The sequence below is a fragment of the Pipistrellus kuhlii genome, unplaced genomic scaffold (genome assembly GCF_014108245.1).
Source record: "Pipistrellus kuhlii isolate mPipKuh1 unplaced genomic scaffold, mPipKuh1.p scaffold_m20_p_3, whole genome shotgun sequence".
Classification (NCBI taxonomy): Eukaryota; Metazoa; Chordata; class Mammalia; order Chiroptera; family Vespertilionidae; genus Pipistrellus; species Pipistrellus kuhlii.
The window spans coordinates 94,990,853-95,005,802 of record NW_023425529.1 but is presented as its reverse complement, the minus strand read 5'-3'; the positions used below and the strand labels follow the sequence as shown (position 1 = coordinate 95,005,802).

The 14,950-nt window shown below is 42.5% G+C and overlaps 1 pseudogene; it reads right to left on the bottom strand.

The window, feature by feature from the left end:
* Positions 1 to 12,511: 12,511 nt before the first annotated feature.
* Positions 12,512 to 14,280, bottom strand: LOC118730463 (annotated as a pseudogene).
* Positions 14,281 to 14,950: the final 670 nt, after the last annotated feature.

Here is a 14,950-nt window from a genome sequence, read left to right as displayed (position 1 = left end):
GCATTCCTGGAATAAATCCTACTTGGTCGTGGTGTATGATCTTTGTGATGTTCTTCTGGAGTCAATTTGCTAGAATTTTGTTGAGGATTTTGGCATCTACAATATGTTCATGAGGGATATTGGCCTGTAATTCTCTTTCATTGAGTTGTCTTTATCTGGTTTTGGTATTAGGGTGATGCTGGCTTCATAGAAGGAGTTTGGAAGTGTTCCTTCCTCTTGAATTTTTTTGAATAGTCTGAGGAGGTTAGTTTTTAGTTCTTCCTTGAATGTTTGGTAAAACTCTCCTGTGAAGCCATCTGGCCCTGGGCTTTTGTTTGCTGGAAGCTTTTTGATGACTGTTTCAATTTCTTCCCAAGTCACTGGTTTATTGAGATTTTGAAATTCTTCCTGATTGAGTTTTGGAAGATTATATTTTTCTAGGAATATGTCCATTTCCTCCAGGTTGTTCAGTTTGTTGGAGTAGAGTTGTTCATAGTATTTTGTAACAATCCGTTGTATTTCGGTTGGGTCTGTTGTTATTTCACCTCTTTCATTTCTGATTTTGTTTATTTGGGTCCTCTCTCTTTGTTCCTTGGTTAGTCTGGGTAGAGGTCCACCTATCTTGTTTATCCTTTCAAAGAACCAGCTCTTGGTTTTGTTGATCTTATGTATTGTTTCTTTGGTCTCTATGTCATTTATCTGTGCTCTGATTTTTGTTATTTCCTTACTTCTACTTACACCGGGCTTTTCTTGTTGCTCTTTTTCTAACTCTTTGAGTTGTAGAGTTAGATAATTTGTTACCCTTTTTTCTAGTTTTTTGCAATAGGCTTGTAAGGATATGAACTTCCCTCTCAAAACTGCTTTTTGCTGTGTCCCATAGATTTTGGATTGTTGTGTTTTCATTGTCATTTGTTTCCAGGATGATTTTAATTTCTTCCTTGATTTCTCTGGTAACCCAGTCCTTGTTTAATAATATTCTGTTTACTCTCCTTGTGTTTTATTTCTTGGTGTTATTTTTATTGTAGTTAATGTCCAGTTTTATGCCACTATGATCTGAGAAGATGCTTGATATGATTTCTACCTTCTTGAACTTGAAGAGACTTTGCCTATGTCCCAAAATGTGGTCTATCTTTGAGAATGTCCCATGTGCATTTGAGAAGAATGTATATTCTGTGGCTTTGGGGTGGAATGTTCTGAAGATGTCTATTAATTCCATCTGGTCTAGTGAGTCATTTAGGATTGATATTTCTTTGCTGATTTTTTGTTTAGATGATTTGTCGAAGGGTGACAATGGGGTATTAAAATCTCCTACTATGATTTTATTGCTATTAATCTCTCCCTTAATGTCCTCCAACAGTTTTTTATGTATTTGTGTGCTCCTGTATTGGGTGCATATATATTTACCCGGGTTATTTCTTCTTGTTGGATTGCTCCCTTTAGTATTACGAAGTGGCCTTCATTATATCTTGTTATGTCCTTCACTCTGAGATTTAATTTGTCAGATATAGGGAGAGGATCCAAGATGGCTGCTCGGGTAGACACCTAACCGCAGCAGCACACAACAATGTCAATGGAATACAACTAAAATGTAGAGTGGACATTGCCCAGAGATACAGGTAGTCAACTGACTGAAAATTCTACAACAAGAAGGAAAGAGAAAACCAGAAGGAAAATCAGAGGAGCTGAAAAAAAAGCCTAAGGTATGGAGACATGCTGTGCGCCCGCACGCACGCGTGCGCGTAGAGGTCGCAGCCGGAGAGGAGAAGAGGGCTGGGTGCCTGCCTGGCGTTCCCTAGCAGGAAGGAAATAAAACCCCCAGCCTGGGCTGAACCCCTCGAACTGGCAGCGCTGAGCCCCAGATATGAGCCAGACCCTGGGGACCCTGGCTCCGGTGGGGGAGACGGGACTGTGAGGCGGAACCCCAAGAGAGCAGTGAAAAGCAGGGCCCCCAGAGTCGCTTGCACATTGCACGCAGAGGACTGAATGTTGACTCTGATGCTGGATTACCCTAGCGGGAAGAAACAAAGCCTCCGGCGGCGCTGAGCCTCAGTCGGGTCTGCTCTGAACCCCAGTCCTAAACCAGACCCTGGGGACCCAGTCTCGGGCAGGGGGAGACGGGGCTGTGAGGCGGAATCCCAGAGGAGTGGTGAAAAGTGGAGCCCCCAGAGTCGCGCGCACTGCGCGCAGAGGATAGTCTGTTGACTCTGATCCTAGCCTCCCCTAGTGGGAAGGAGAAAAAAAAAAAAAGCTCCAGATTGGAGGAATGCGACAGGTAGCAGGAGCCCCTGCCGGACACCAGCCAGCTGGGCGCCGGCAGGGAGCCGGGCGATGGGGCCCCCAGGGCGGGGGGTGCCCCTGAGCCTTTGACCTCTGAGTGCGGGCAACGGAGCCAAGGCCGGGGGCTGCTTCCTGGGCGGTGCCAACCCCAGTAACAGGCTGAAGTAGCGCAGGAGCCCGTGGAGAACGAAGGGGTGCCACAGGCCAACCTGCTGAGCTCCCAGGACAAGGAGGAAGAAACCAATGTTCTCAATGTGAAGAAATCAAGTGAGAGCAAAAGATAGTAAAATTATTTAAGAAAGAATACAAAGAAGATCTTGAAAAATCAAAGACTAAGTCAGAACTCAACACACCAGCCAACATTGCAACATAAATGCATTAAAAAAAAAAAAAAAAAAAGGACAGAATGTTGGAACAGTGGCGGCCAGGCCTAGAGTGCCCAGGCACAAAGCAGTGGCAACTGGGCCCAGAGTAGCAATGGCCAGGCCCCAGAGCAGCAGCAGCCAGAACCAGAGCAACAACAGCCAGCACTGGAGCAGCCAGACCTGGGGCAGTGGCAGCCAGGCCTGAGGTGGAGGCGGCCAAGCCCAGGGTGGCCAGTCCAGGAACACCCAGACCCGGAGTGGCCAGGCCTGGAGCAGCTGGGCCCAGAGCAGCTGGGTTGGGAGCAGCCAGGCCCAGAACAGCAGTAGCCAAGCCCGGAGCATCCAGGCTGAGAGCGGCCAGACTCGGAGCAGCCGGGCCTGGGGCAGCTGGGCCCAGAGTAGCCGGGTGTGGTGCGGCCAGGCCCGGAGCAATGGCTTCCAGGCTGGGAGAGGCCAGGCCCAGAGCAGTCGGGTCTGGTGTGGCCAGGCCTGAAGCAGCGGTTGCCAAGCTGGGAGCGGCCAGGCCTGGAGCAGCGGCTGCCAGGCTGGGAGTGGCCAGGCCTGGAGCAGCAGCTGTCAGGCTGGGAGCGGCCAGGCCCGGAGTGGACTGGCCCGGAGCAGCCGGGCCCAGAGCAGCCGGGACGGGTGCGGTCAGGCCTGGAGCAGCAGCTGCCAGGCTGGGAGTTGCAGGGCCCGGAGTGGACTGGCCTGGAGCAGCCGGGCCCAGAGCAGCCAGGATGGGTGCGGCCAGGCCCGGAGCAGCAGCAGCCAGGTCCAGAGCAACTAGGTCGGGAGCGGCAGTGACCAGACACAGAGCAGCTGGTTGTGGAACGAACCAGAGCAACAGAGGCCAGGCCCGAAGCAGCCATGCCCGGAACACCTCGCTCCTCACCTGTGCCTGCCCCACAGCTGCCTCTCAGACATGGCTGGAAACTTTTGTGGGAACTTGAGGGTCTTTTGAATCAAATGATGAAGGCTTAGTTCTGGATGTGTTGAGTTAGTATATTGCTAGGGTGTTGATCTGTGAGTGCCTTGGGTGGGGCCTGGATGAGGCTAGTTGACCTATTTGGAAATGTCTTTTGTGTAAAATGTATCATTTGGCATGTGGTGGTATTATTGATATGAGAAAATGCTAAGTACCATATTTTTTGGATCATAAGACGCACTTTTTTCCCCCTAGAAGTGGGGGGAAAAAGTCCCTGCGTCTTATGGTCCAAACATAGCCTACACATATGCTTTAAATAAAAAGTTTTTTTACTTGCCCGGCTCTGTGTGGTCTCTGTGTGCTTACCCGGCTCTAAAATGGTTCTAAATGCTGCTGTTTACTTTACAGGGTTGATTACATGTGTTTATGACTGTGATGTTGGGTTTTAATGCACATAAAATATTTTAGGACACTATTTGTTTCAGAATCTTTTTTTCTTCATTTCCCTTCTCTATAAACTGGTGCGTCTTATGGTCCGGAGCATCTTATGGTCTGAAAAATACGTTAACTGATTTACTATCTGAAAAGGCATTTACTATCGGGGAAAGGGAGGGAGAAAGAGACTGAACATAAACTGCACCTATGGATGAGGACAATGGGGGATGGGGAGGGGGCGGAGGGTGGGGTGGGGACCTGGTGGAGGGGGGAAGAAATGAGGAACCTTTGTAACAATATGAACAATAAAGATTGATTAAAAAAAATTTGTCAGATATAAGTATTGCTACTCCAGCTTTTTTTTTTTTCATTTCCATTTACCTGGAAAACCTTTTTCCATACCTTCACCCTCAGTCTGTGTGCATCTTTATTTCTGAAGTGGGTTTCTTGTAGACAACAGATGCATGGGTCTTGTTTTCTTATCCAATCTGTTACCCTATGTCTTTTGATTGAAGCATTTAATCCATTTACATTTAAGGTTATTATTGATAGGTACTCATTTGACGCCATTTTTATTCTATACCCGTGTTCCTTCTTCGCTTCCTAATTCTTTCTTTTTACAGTAGACCCTTTAGCATTTCTTGCATTGCTGGTTTGGTGGAGATAAATTCCTTCAGTCTTTTTTTGTCTGTGAATCTCCTGATTTCCCCTTCAATTTTGATTGATAGCCTTGCTGGGTACAGTATTCTTGGATTCAGACCCTTCCTTTGCATGACTTTGTATATTTCATCCAATTTCCTTCTGGCCTGATAAGTTTCTGTTGAGAAATCAGTTGCTAGTCTGATGGGGGTTCCTTTGTATGTAACTTTCTTGGTTCATAGGTCAGCACTTAACTGCTTTGCTATGCTGGCTTGTATGTAACTTTCTGTCTCTCTCTGGCTGCTTTTAAGATTCTTACTTTGTCGTTTTGTTTGCCAATTTAATTATAATGTGTCTAGGTGTCTGTCTTCTGGGATTCATTTTGTTTGTGACTCTGAGAGCATCTTGGATTTGTGTGGGTTTTTTCTTCTCTATCTCAGGAAAGTTTTCTGTCATTATTTCTTGAAATACTTTTTCCATGTCCACCTTAGTTTCCTTTCCTTCTGGAACCCCTATTATTCAAATATTATTTTGTTTTTTATTGTCCCTTTGCTCCCGTAGGCTCTCCTCCTGCTTTTTAATCTTTTTCTCCCAGAAGCTGCTCTAATTAGGTATTTTTTTCCATCTTGTCTTCTAGCTCACTGATGCCGTCCTCTGCTTCATCTAGTCTACTCTTGATGCTTTCTATTGAGTTCTTCATGGTAGCGATGTCAGTTTTCATTTCTTCTTGGTTCTTCTTCAATTCCTCTTGGTTCTTCTTCAATTCCTCATGGTTCTTCCTCATTTCTTCTTGGTTATTGTCAAATTTCTCTTCCATTCTTTTTAGCCATCCTAAGATCATTACTCTAAATTCTTGCTCTGGTAGATTGTTTGCCTCTAACTCATTTACTTCTTTTTCTGGTGTTGCCTGCTTTTCTTTCATGTTCAGGCTATTTCTTTGTCTCCCCATGGTCTCTCTTTTCAGGATGTCAGGTTATGTGGTGTTCCTTCTCCTGCATTGATTTCAAGGCACAAAATACAACACTACCAGGTACAACACAAGAGGCACTCAACAGGAATGTATTTACAATATTAATAACCTCTCATAAAAGTTACCACTAGATAAAGGCAAATTAGGGGATAGGAGAGAAGGATAAAGGTGAAAATAAAATAAAGAAAAATAAAAAATAAATAAATAAAAAAAGAGGAATAAAGAGATAAAAAAGATGAAAAAAAGTAATGACAAAATGAAGTTGGAAAGCAGGGAAAATAGAAGAGAGAGAGAGAGAGAGAGAGAGAGAGAGAGAGAGAGAGAGAGAGAGAGAGAGAAAAGAAGCAGACTAAGAGAGAAATGGGAAACAAACTATATATATATATATATATATATATGTGTGTGTGTGTGTGTGTGTGTGTGTGTGTGTATATATATATATATATATATATATATATATATGGAGAAAATTCCCATAGAACAACCACTAAACCCAGCCAATGCCAGCAACGATACTTGGAGATTAATACAAATTACCATATGCACTATTATTAGGTAAGGCTATGATATACAGAAGTAAAAAAACAAACAAAAACAAAGGATTTTTTTTTAAATACAAAGCAACAATAACAACCCAGGAATATGCATAATAATTTCACTAAAAAGCATAAAGTTTCACAATAATCAACATTCAGGCAAACAATGACAAAGGGATATAGAGGAGAACAGTTTTTTTTTTTTTAACTACTGTATTTTTCGGACCATAAGATGCTCTGGACCATAAGACGCACCAGTGTTTAGAGGAGGGAAATGAAGAAAAAAAGATTCTGAAACAAATAGTGTCCTAAAATATTTTATGTGCATTAAAACCCAACATCACAGTCATAAACACATGTAATCAACCCTGTAAATTTAACAGCAGCATTTAGAACCATTTTAGAGCCGGGTAAGCATACAGAGACCACACAGAGCCGGGCAAGTAAAAAACCTTTTTTTTTTTAAAGTATATGTGTAGGCTATATTTGGACCATAAGACGCAGGGACTTTTTCCCCCCACTTCTGGGGGGAAAAAAGTGTGTCTTATGGTCCGAAAAATATGGTAGTTAATATAGTGCAGAGAGTGGTATTTATACATTTGGATCAGGGATTGGAACTTAGTTCTATAAGTATAGTGGGAGCTTTAGCAGGGGGAATACAGAAAGAATAGAGGAAAAACTAAAGTCAGAAAGGGATAGGATAGATAAGAGACTAAAAGGGTAAAGTTTAGTAAGAGAGTGATGGTGTAAAGGTCGAGTTGAGATAGGGTAGAACGATGCTATAATAGAGATTAAAATAGAATGAAGATTACTCCCAATGGAAAATAAAGAAAAAATAAAATAGTACTGGGGAGAAAAGAGAAAAAAAAGAAAAAAAGAAAAAAAAAAGAAGAAAAAGGATACAAAAATTGCAAAATAGCAGTAATAATAGTGATGATTGAGATTGAAAAATGTACTAATTGAAAAGGTAAAATCAAGTAATGAAAAAAGAAAAAATTTCAATTTTTAAGTAAAAGATGTAAAAAATGAAAATTAAGTAAAAGATGTAAAAAATGAAAATAAAATAAAAAATAGTAAAATTAGCATAAAAATGTCCAGTAGTGGTCATTCACTTCCTCTGATATTGTACTTTGCAAGCCTGATTCTTGGACCAGACAGTCATGCAGTTCCCAGCACTCCACTGCACCTCAGTTTTGTAAAGTAGTCCTTAATTTTAAGTAGGCTATATCTTAGTTATTTGTGTCCATTTATTTTTGATTAATTAAAAGTAAAAAAATAAAATAAAAATTGGCAGTTTGTAATTCAGCCCCTAGGTGGCAGGTTTGACCTCCCAGTCTTTTTGGTTGCTCTGGCCTTCTTTCTCTATGGCTCTAGCTTGCAGAGTGCCTGCTGGTTCCCAGACTTTCTCTGCTGGCTCTGAACCCCGGTTTCCAGGAAGGCAATTTCCCCCTGCAGTCCCCAGGATAAGCCCAACTGGGCAGTCCTTCCCTAGTATTCAGAAGCAAGAGGGTGAAGGGGATCAGGAGCCAAGATGTCCAAATGTTCCGCCCTTGGCGGGACAGCCCCGATTCTTAACAATCTGTCCCGTGTCCCTTGGCGTTTTAAAAAAGTCTCGCTTCTGTGGAAGATTACGCCAAACCCAGCACTGGGTGTTGCCGGGCAGGATTCTCGCTGCAGTTGCAGCCTTCTTTGGGTGCAGCTCGACGTGGGTTGCGGCTTGGGAGCTCCCTGCTACAGTGGAGGCAGGGCCGGAGCTCCATGGCTAGTTGCTGCCAGCGCCGCGGGACCCAGAACCCTCAGGCTACTCCCGCAAACTCTGACCTTTCCGTGGGACAACTTCAAGCGAACCAACATCAGAATTTTGGGGGTCCCAGAAGAAGAGAGAGAGAAAGATACCAAAAACATACTGAAAGAAAACTTCCCCCACCTGATGAAATAAATAGACTTACAAGTCCAAGAAGTGCACAGAACCCCAAACAAAAGGAACCCAAAGAGGATCACACTAAGACACATCATAATTAAAATTCCAAGAGCAAACGACAAAGAGAATATTAAAAGCAGCAAGAGAAGAGCAGGTAGTTACCTATAAAGGAGCACCCATATGATTGTCAGCTGATTTCTCAACAGAAACCATGCAGGCCAGACTGGAATGGCAAGAAATATTCAAATAACAAGAACCTACAGCCAAAAATTCTCTACCCACCAAAGCTATCACTCAGAATCGAAGGCCAGATAAAGAGCTTCACACATAAAAAAACAAAACAAAACAAAACAAAACCTAAAGGAGTTCATCACTGCCAAACCAGAATTATATGAATTGCTAAAGGGGGTTCTTTAGGAAGAGGAAGATGATAAAGATAAAAATTATGAACAACAAATATGTAACTATCAACAAGTGAATCTAAAAACCAAGGAAATTAAAAAACCTGATGAACAATGTTAACTGGTGAATATAATGGAATCAGAGTTATGGAAGGGGAATGAACTGACAATTCTCGGGGAAAAGGGGAATGGGGGGTGCAGGAAGAGACTGAACATAAACTGTACACCTATGGATGAGGACAATGGGGGGTGCGGAAAGGGCAAAGGGTGGGGTGGGAATCTGGTAAAGAGGAAAAAATGTGGAATATTTATAATAATATGAACAATAAAGATTTATTTAAAATAAAATAAAAAAGCTGTCATTTACACTATGGAATACTATATAGCAGTAAAAAAGAAGGGTGTCTTACCTTTTTAGATAGAATGGGGCAACCTGAAGAGTATTATGATAAGTGAAATAAGCCAGTCAGAGAAAGGTAAGTATCACAAGATCTAACTCTTATGTGCAACCTAACAGAATAAACTAATGAATAAAATAAATTCAGAAATATAGAATCATGGAACAGACTGTTGAATCTCAGAGGGAAGGCAGGGTGAGTTGATGGGGGGGGGGAAGAGATTAACAAAAGGACTTGTATGTATTACCCATGGACACAGACAATATTGTGGTGAAGGTCTGGGGTGGGGGAAAGGAAGTGGGAGTGGGCTAAAAGGGTCTATGAGGGAATAAAGGGGATGCATGTAATACTTTCAACAATAGTTTTTTTTTTTAATTTTTTAAAGAAAGAAGATGGAGAACAATTTTGGGCAGTGTATATGAGTTTCTTAGAAATAAATCCTGACAGGACAAATCCAGGACACAAAGGAGACAATTCTCAGGTGGCCTACTAAGGACAGCCATGATTAAGAATCAGCTCAGAAGTTCATGCAAATAATTGATTAGAGAGTTGCAAGACCAGCCATGTGAAGGCTATGGAAATTTAGAAATCAGGAAGAATTCAAGGCAGATTGTGAAACTGAAGTTATCGGAGAGCACCTGGGAGGAAAAATCTAGTGTGCTAAATGAAGGTAGCGGAAGACTGTTGTGCTCTGTTCCTGAGCAGTTGTATCCAAGCAAGAATGAATGCATGGACCAGGTCAGCTTAAGAGAGGAATGTGGTAGACTACTCATCATGCATTGATTTTTCTTTTTCACAATTTCCCCTGTAACCAAATATATCTATTTGGAAAAAAAATCCATTCGATGTGTTTGACCTCCTTTCTCTTTAGCCATAGAAGTTGCCATATAACCTTAGCTGGCTTTATCAGAGACCTTTGTCAACCTGGCCACAGTGATTGATTCAAGGATGAGGACATAATTTAATGGGACCAGGTACAACTTTCTCAAGGCTCTTGATATAATTTCTAGGAAAAATATTACTTTTTTCTGTATTTTCTATCTGTATAATGAGAAGCATTGGCATCCTATGGGGCCCACCTGAAAAGGAAGCCAAGAAAATTGAAAACTGAGCCTAAAAGTGGAGAAGACTAAGATTCCTGAGAAAATTCCCTATAACATGCCAAGTTAGATTTGCTGCCTTCTTAGTTAAGGAAGCCAATTTATTCCCTACTTCATTTACATTGGTTTGTGTGAGTTTCAGTGACATGTAATTTAGTGTTTACCAAAATAGTGAGTGCCCTGATGGTGTGGCAGTTGGTAGGAGTGCTGTTCCATGCACCCAAAGGTCATGGATTGATTCTTGATCAGGGCCATTCTTGGGTTTCAGGTTTAATCCTTGGTTGGGGTGTGTGCAGGAGGCAACCAATGGAGGTTTCTCTCTCACATTGATATTTCTCTCTCCTTTTTCTTTCTCTCTCTCTCACCTCCCTCCCTCTCTCTCTAAAAAGAAATCATGGGAAAAAAGTGAATAAATGCATCTAGCTTCAGTAACCAGGTAGACATACTCTGTGGTAGGCAATTGTAGCCACTGTAATTTTGTCAGGAATAAATGACATTAAGATTAAAAAGTAGTATGTATTGAACTAGAACTTATGGGGTTTATTTCAATATTTTTATATAAAAATTAAAATGGAAAAAGAAAAAAATTAAAGCTTATATAAACAGAATATAAAGTTTAAAAGACATTGCTTGTTTTATTCTACCTTATTTTATTATGGTTATTTAATGATGTTTGTCTATTCCCTATGGCACAGATACCTGATGATTTGAAATAAATTGGATTGAATGTAAATAGCTTTTAAAATGGAAGAGAAAACAAAATTGTATTTATGACTACTTACTTGGCACCAGACACCATAAAACTATTTTCTTTTTTTTTCTTCTTATTATTCGCTCAAAACTGCAATGGGAAAGCCATTTGCTTCTTCATTTAACAGATAAGGACATGAAGAATGAAGTGCGATCAGTGACTCCTGACGTCACACAGAACTAGGGTTTGAATCTTGCACTGGTAATTTTCCCCTCATATGATTATGCATCTGGGATCTCCCACTTGCTCTGGTCTGAATTTGAGATGAGATGTATCATATATGCTAGGATAGTTTTACTTCAGTATTGATTCTAAAATATGAAAATTTATCTCTAATGTATTAACTTTGTTTGTGGTCCTTATCTGAGGAGTGAACTGTACTAATAGAAGAAATCATGAGCATTAAAACTTTCTTATCTATTCAGAAAACCCTGTCCTTTCTCCCTCACTTCTTATTTAAGTTTAGTACCTGAACCAGAATGCTTTCCAAAGAGCCAAGTCTTCAGTAGGTGTTACTTATAACTGCTTCAAACAAGAGGCCACTCTAAAGATAGTAGCTTAAAAATGTGTTTCTGGTAAATTAAAGGAGGTTAACTGGTCACTGGAGGTAAACAGGTGATGAAATACATCTCTGGTATATCATTCATAATTCATTCCTGCTGAGTGGTTGACAAGGCATCTGAACCTGCATGGTGGCTTGCTCAGAAGTGCAAGCCAAGGTCACAGGGGCAGGTTCATTACAAACCAGTGTGAAGCACAGCCTGTCTCTATCAATTACTGCTGTTTGATTACAGACATTAATCAAGGTCTGTTCTTCCTCAGGACGCAGCCACACATTCTGAATTCATCAGCTTGAAAGGATAATCCATAGGCCTCAAGATTTAGCTCATGTATTGTATTACATCCCATCATGACCGAAGGCATAAGACTTGGGTATGAAGGAAGCCTCTGCTCTCTTCATAGTGAGGCAAATGGATTTATTGCCCTGGAGCCAGGTGAGATCCACAGTGTTGGGGGCAGTTGACCCCAGTAATTACTATTGCAGAGCTATCACAGACAGATTCAGCCTAAGCAGTCTTGATCAAATGAAGGACTGTCTGCTGGAACCTTTCTCTTTGGGGCATAGATAGGTTCTGTTATGGTCTCACTTTTCTATAACCCCCCCCCCCCACATGTATGCTTCCAATAGTTTTTTGTTTGTTTGTTTTTGTTTTTAACATTTTGGCCTTTTCAAGAGCAGAGTCACAAATTGGCATGGATTTGACACAGGTAATCAATCATCTGAAGGCTGTCTCCACGCTTCAGAAATAGATCCTAGCCTGGTACATGCTAGTAATTCACCATAATAAAATGAAGAAAAATTATAAAACTTTTTTACAAAATTGAGGGTGCAAAAAAAGGTCACTTCCTCCTGAATAGGCTTCATTTTCCTGTGGGACTGATTCAGGCTGTTTGTGAAGTGCCAGAATCTTGCACCCATATTTTTTTTTTTGCAGGAATGTTCTGAATAGCTCACATTCCTTTCATGTTTAAAGCTTTCCTTTATATTAAGGAGATCTCTATATCTGGATTAAGTTCAGAATACTTAGTTCCTCTTTCCATTCTGTAAAAGCCCAACTGGGAATATTTCACCTTTATGCACTTTCCCCAAACTCTGGAATCACTATGTGGGATGAAGTTGATCTCATGGTTTCTCCATTTGAAACAGGTTTTCAGGTGGAGCTGGGCTCTGAAGCTAACATCATTCCCATCTGGATTTGTGAAAGAAACTCCTTCCACAGACTCCTGTTATAAACTTTTTTTTTTTTCTCTTAAAGAAACAATTTATTACACTAACACATTACAAAGGCTTCTTGGCAAATATCTAGGAAAAACATTGAATTATGGTTTAAATGGGGAAAATGGTGCCTTGCATCATTGAAACCACTGGAAGTTGACACAAAACATTTGTTAGCATCAATGCCATTCACGACCGTTCCTCATCCCTGCGAGACCAAGGGGAAACATTGGCTGAGTGCGGGGGGTGTCTGAAGCAAAGGAACGACACTCGGCAAGCTGAGGGAGCGGCAGACAAGGTGGGTGTGAAGTAGATTCAGTGGCTCCTGAATCTGCTAAGGACACCCCAAAGCCGCAGTTTGGCCACTCCCCAAATCATCTCCAGACCTGCTCAGCCTGCGGCTGGTCCAGAAGTCACACAGAAAGCAAAGGGAATGTACTCAGTTTGGGGAATGGGCGTTGTAAGATGCTCCTCATAAGACAGTTTAGTGCCTAGACTACACCTCAGCCATTGAGTAGCATCATTCTGAACGCGGGTCATTCCTGGAGACAGAACAAGAGTGGATGGTGGAAGGTGCCCGCAGCAGCAGGGCGTGGCCCACTGCCACTTCCCTTCTCTGCCTTTGGGGAGTTGTTTGGTTTGACATGGCCCACATTGCAGGTACACATTACGAGCACGGGTCATCCAACCATGAGTGTAACAAAAGGAACAGCTTTAGGAAAGGTGGTCTGAAGCCTCTCCAGGTGTGTGAAGAAATGGGACAGAACCCCTGAAGAGGGCTGGGGGAGCCAGAGGGTGAGGATCTGGTACATCTGAACCGAAGGCTCCGACAGGCTCCTCGCCCAGGCCTCCCTCTGGAGCAGAGCAAGCTCTCTAGATAAGGTTCCTCATGATTTTGAGGGAGGACCCTCTATACCTGATCCGAAATATTCCAGAGGTTCAAATAGTGGAAGAGCTGATACAACTTCAGGCGCTTCTCAAACCCAGGCGCCTTGGGGATCTTGCTGTGGTAGGCGGAGTAGAAGTTGCTACTGAAGCCCCCAAACATGCCGGCGATTGCCAGCTCGTATTCCGAGTGGCCATAGAAGGAAGCCGGGTCAAAAATGATGGGCCCAGAGATATCCTCTGCCACGTTTCCTCCCCAGAGGTCTCCGTGGAGCAGGGCTGGCACGATGTCCAGATCAAGGAACAGATCAGGAATCTTCAACTGCAGAGCAGACCAGAGCTCAAGGGCAGCTTTGTCCCCAGCATGTCCATCTGGGGCTGAATGCGCTGCTGGGCATAGAATGTGACCCAGTCCTTCTGCTAGTCATTCACCTGGGGGAGATACCGCAGCACTTCACTACATCAAACCCAAACTGGTCTATGAAGGGCCGTTCTGCCTGCCCACCTCTTCTCCCCACGGTTCTGGCCTCCTTCTGCAGCTTCTCTCCAAGCCTCTTATTCTCCAGGTGCAGGTCTGCTAGCTGGGATCCAAGCTTGGTAGCATGACTGCTCAGAAACCTAATGTCCAAATGCTCCATCTCCAGCATACTGCTGCCTCCCAGGGCATTCAGGACCTTGATGGGCTTGGGCACTTTCACTGTGTCTGTTTTCAGGATAGCAGTTAAACTGGCCATCTCACCTTCAAACATTCTTCTAGCCTCGGGCTGGGTATTCACTTTCACAAACACGCGTCCTTTGTCCGTGTCGTAACTCTGGCCCTGGCTAATGCATCCGTCCCCTGAGTGGCCCTCGGCCTTGGCGGAGCTGCAGCCCAACTCCCGCCTCAGCAGCTCCTCCATGTTCCCTGCGGGTTCACCTCAGGCGGCCTGTTATAAACTTTTTAAGGAGTTAGCCACACTGGAGAATGCAGAATGATTTATCACAAAGAGGAAAAAATCCATTTCAAAATTAATAATGTGTTAATAATTTAATTAATTACAAATTTTGCTTTCTTAATAAATCTTCAGAGCCACTTTATATAAATGTAAGCATGAGAAAAATTGAACACAATTCTACTGCCTATTACAGGGTACAAGAAATCTAAACAACCCATGAATGATAACCAGTTCTGAAAGGTATAGGCACAAACACTTATGGGGTGGATAACTTCCTCAGTGTATATAATGAATGTGTATTACTTATGGCCTGCTTTTACAGACACACACACACACACACACACACACAAAGACACAACACGCATACTTTCATTAGATTAAAAAGAAAACATCTCTTTATTTAAAATATATTTTTATTGATTTCAGAGAGGAAGGGAGAGTGAGAGAGAAAGAATTATTGATCAGCTGCCTTCTGCAAGCCCCTCCAGTAGGGATGGAGCCTGGAACTTGGGTATGTAACCTTGACCAGAATCAAACCTGGGACCCTTCAGTCCACAGGCCAACACTCTACCCACTGAGCAAACCCAGCTAGGGCAACATATTTATCTAATAAAGAAAAATGCAGACTCCTCACTTCTACAAAATTTATGAGAGTA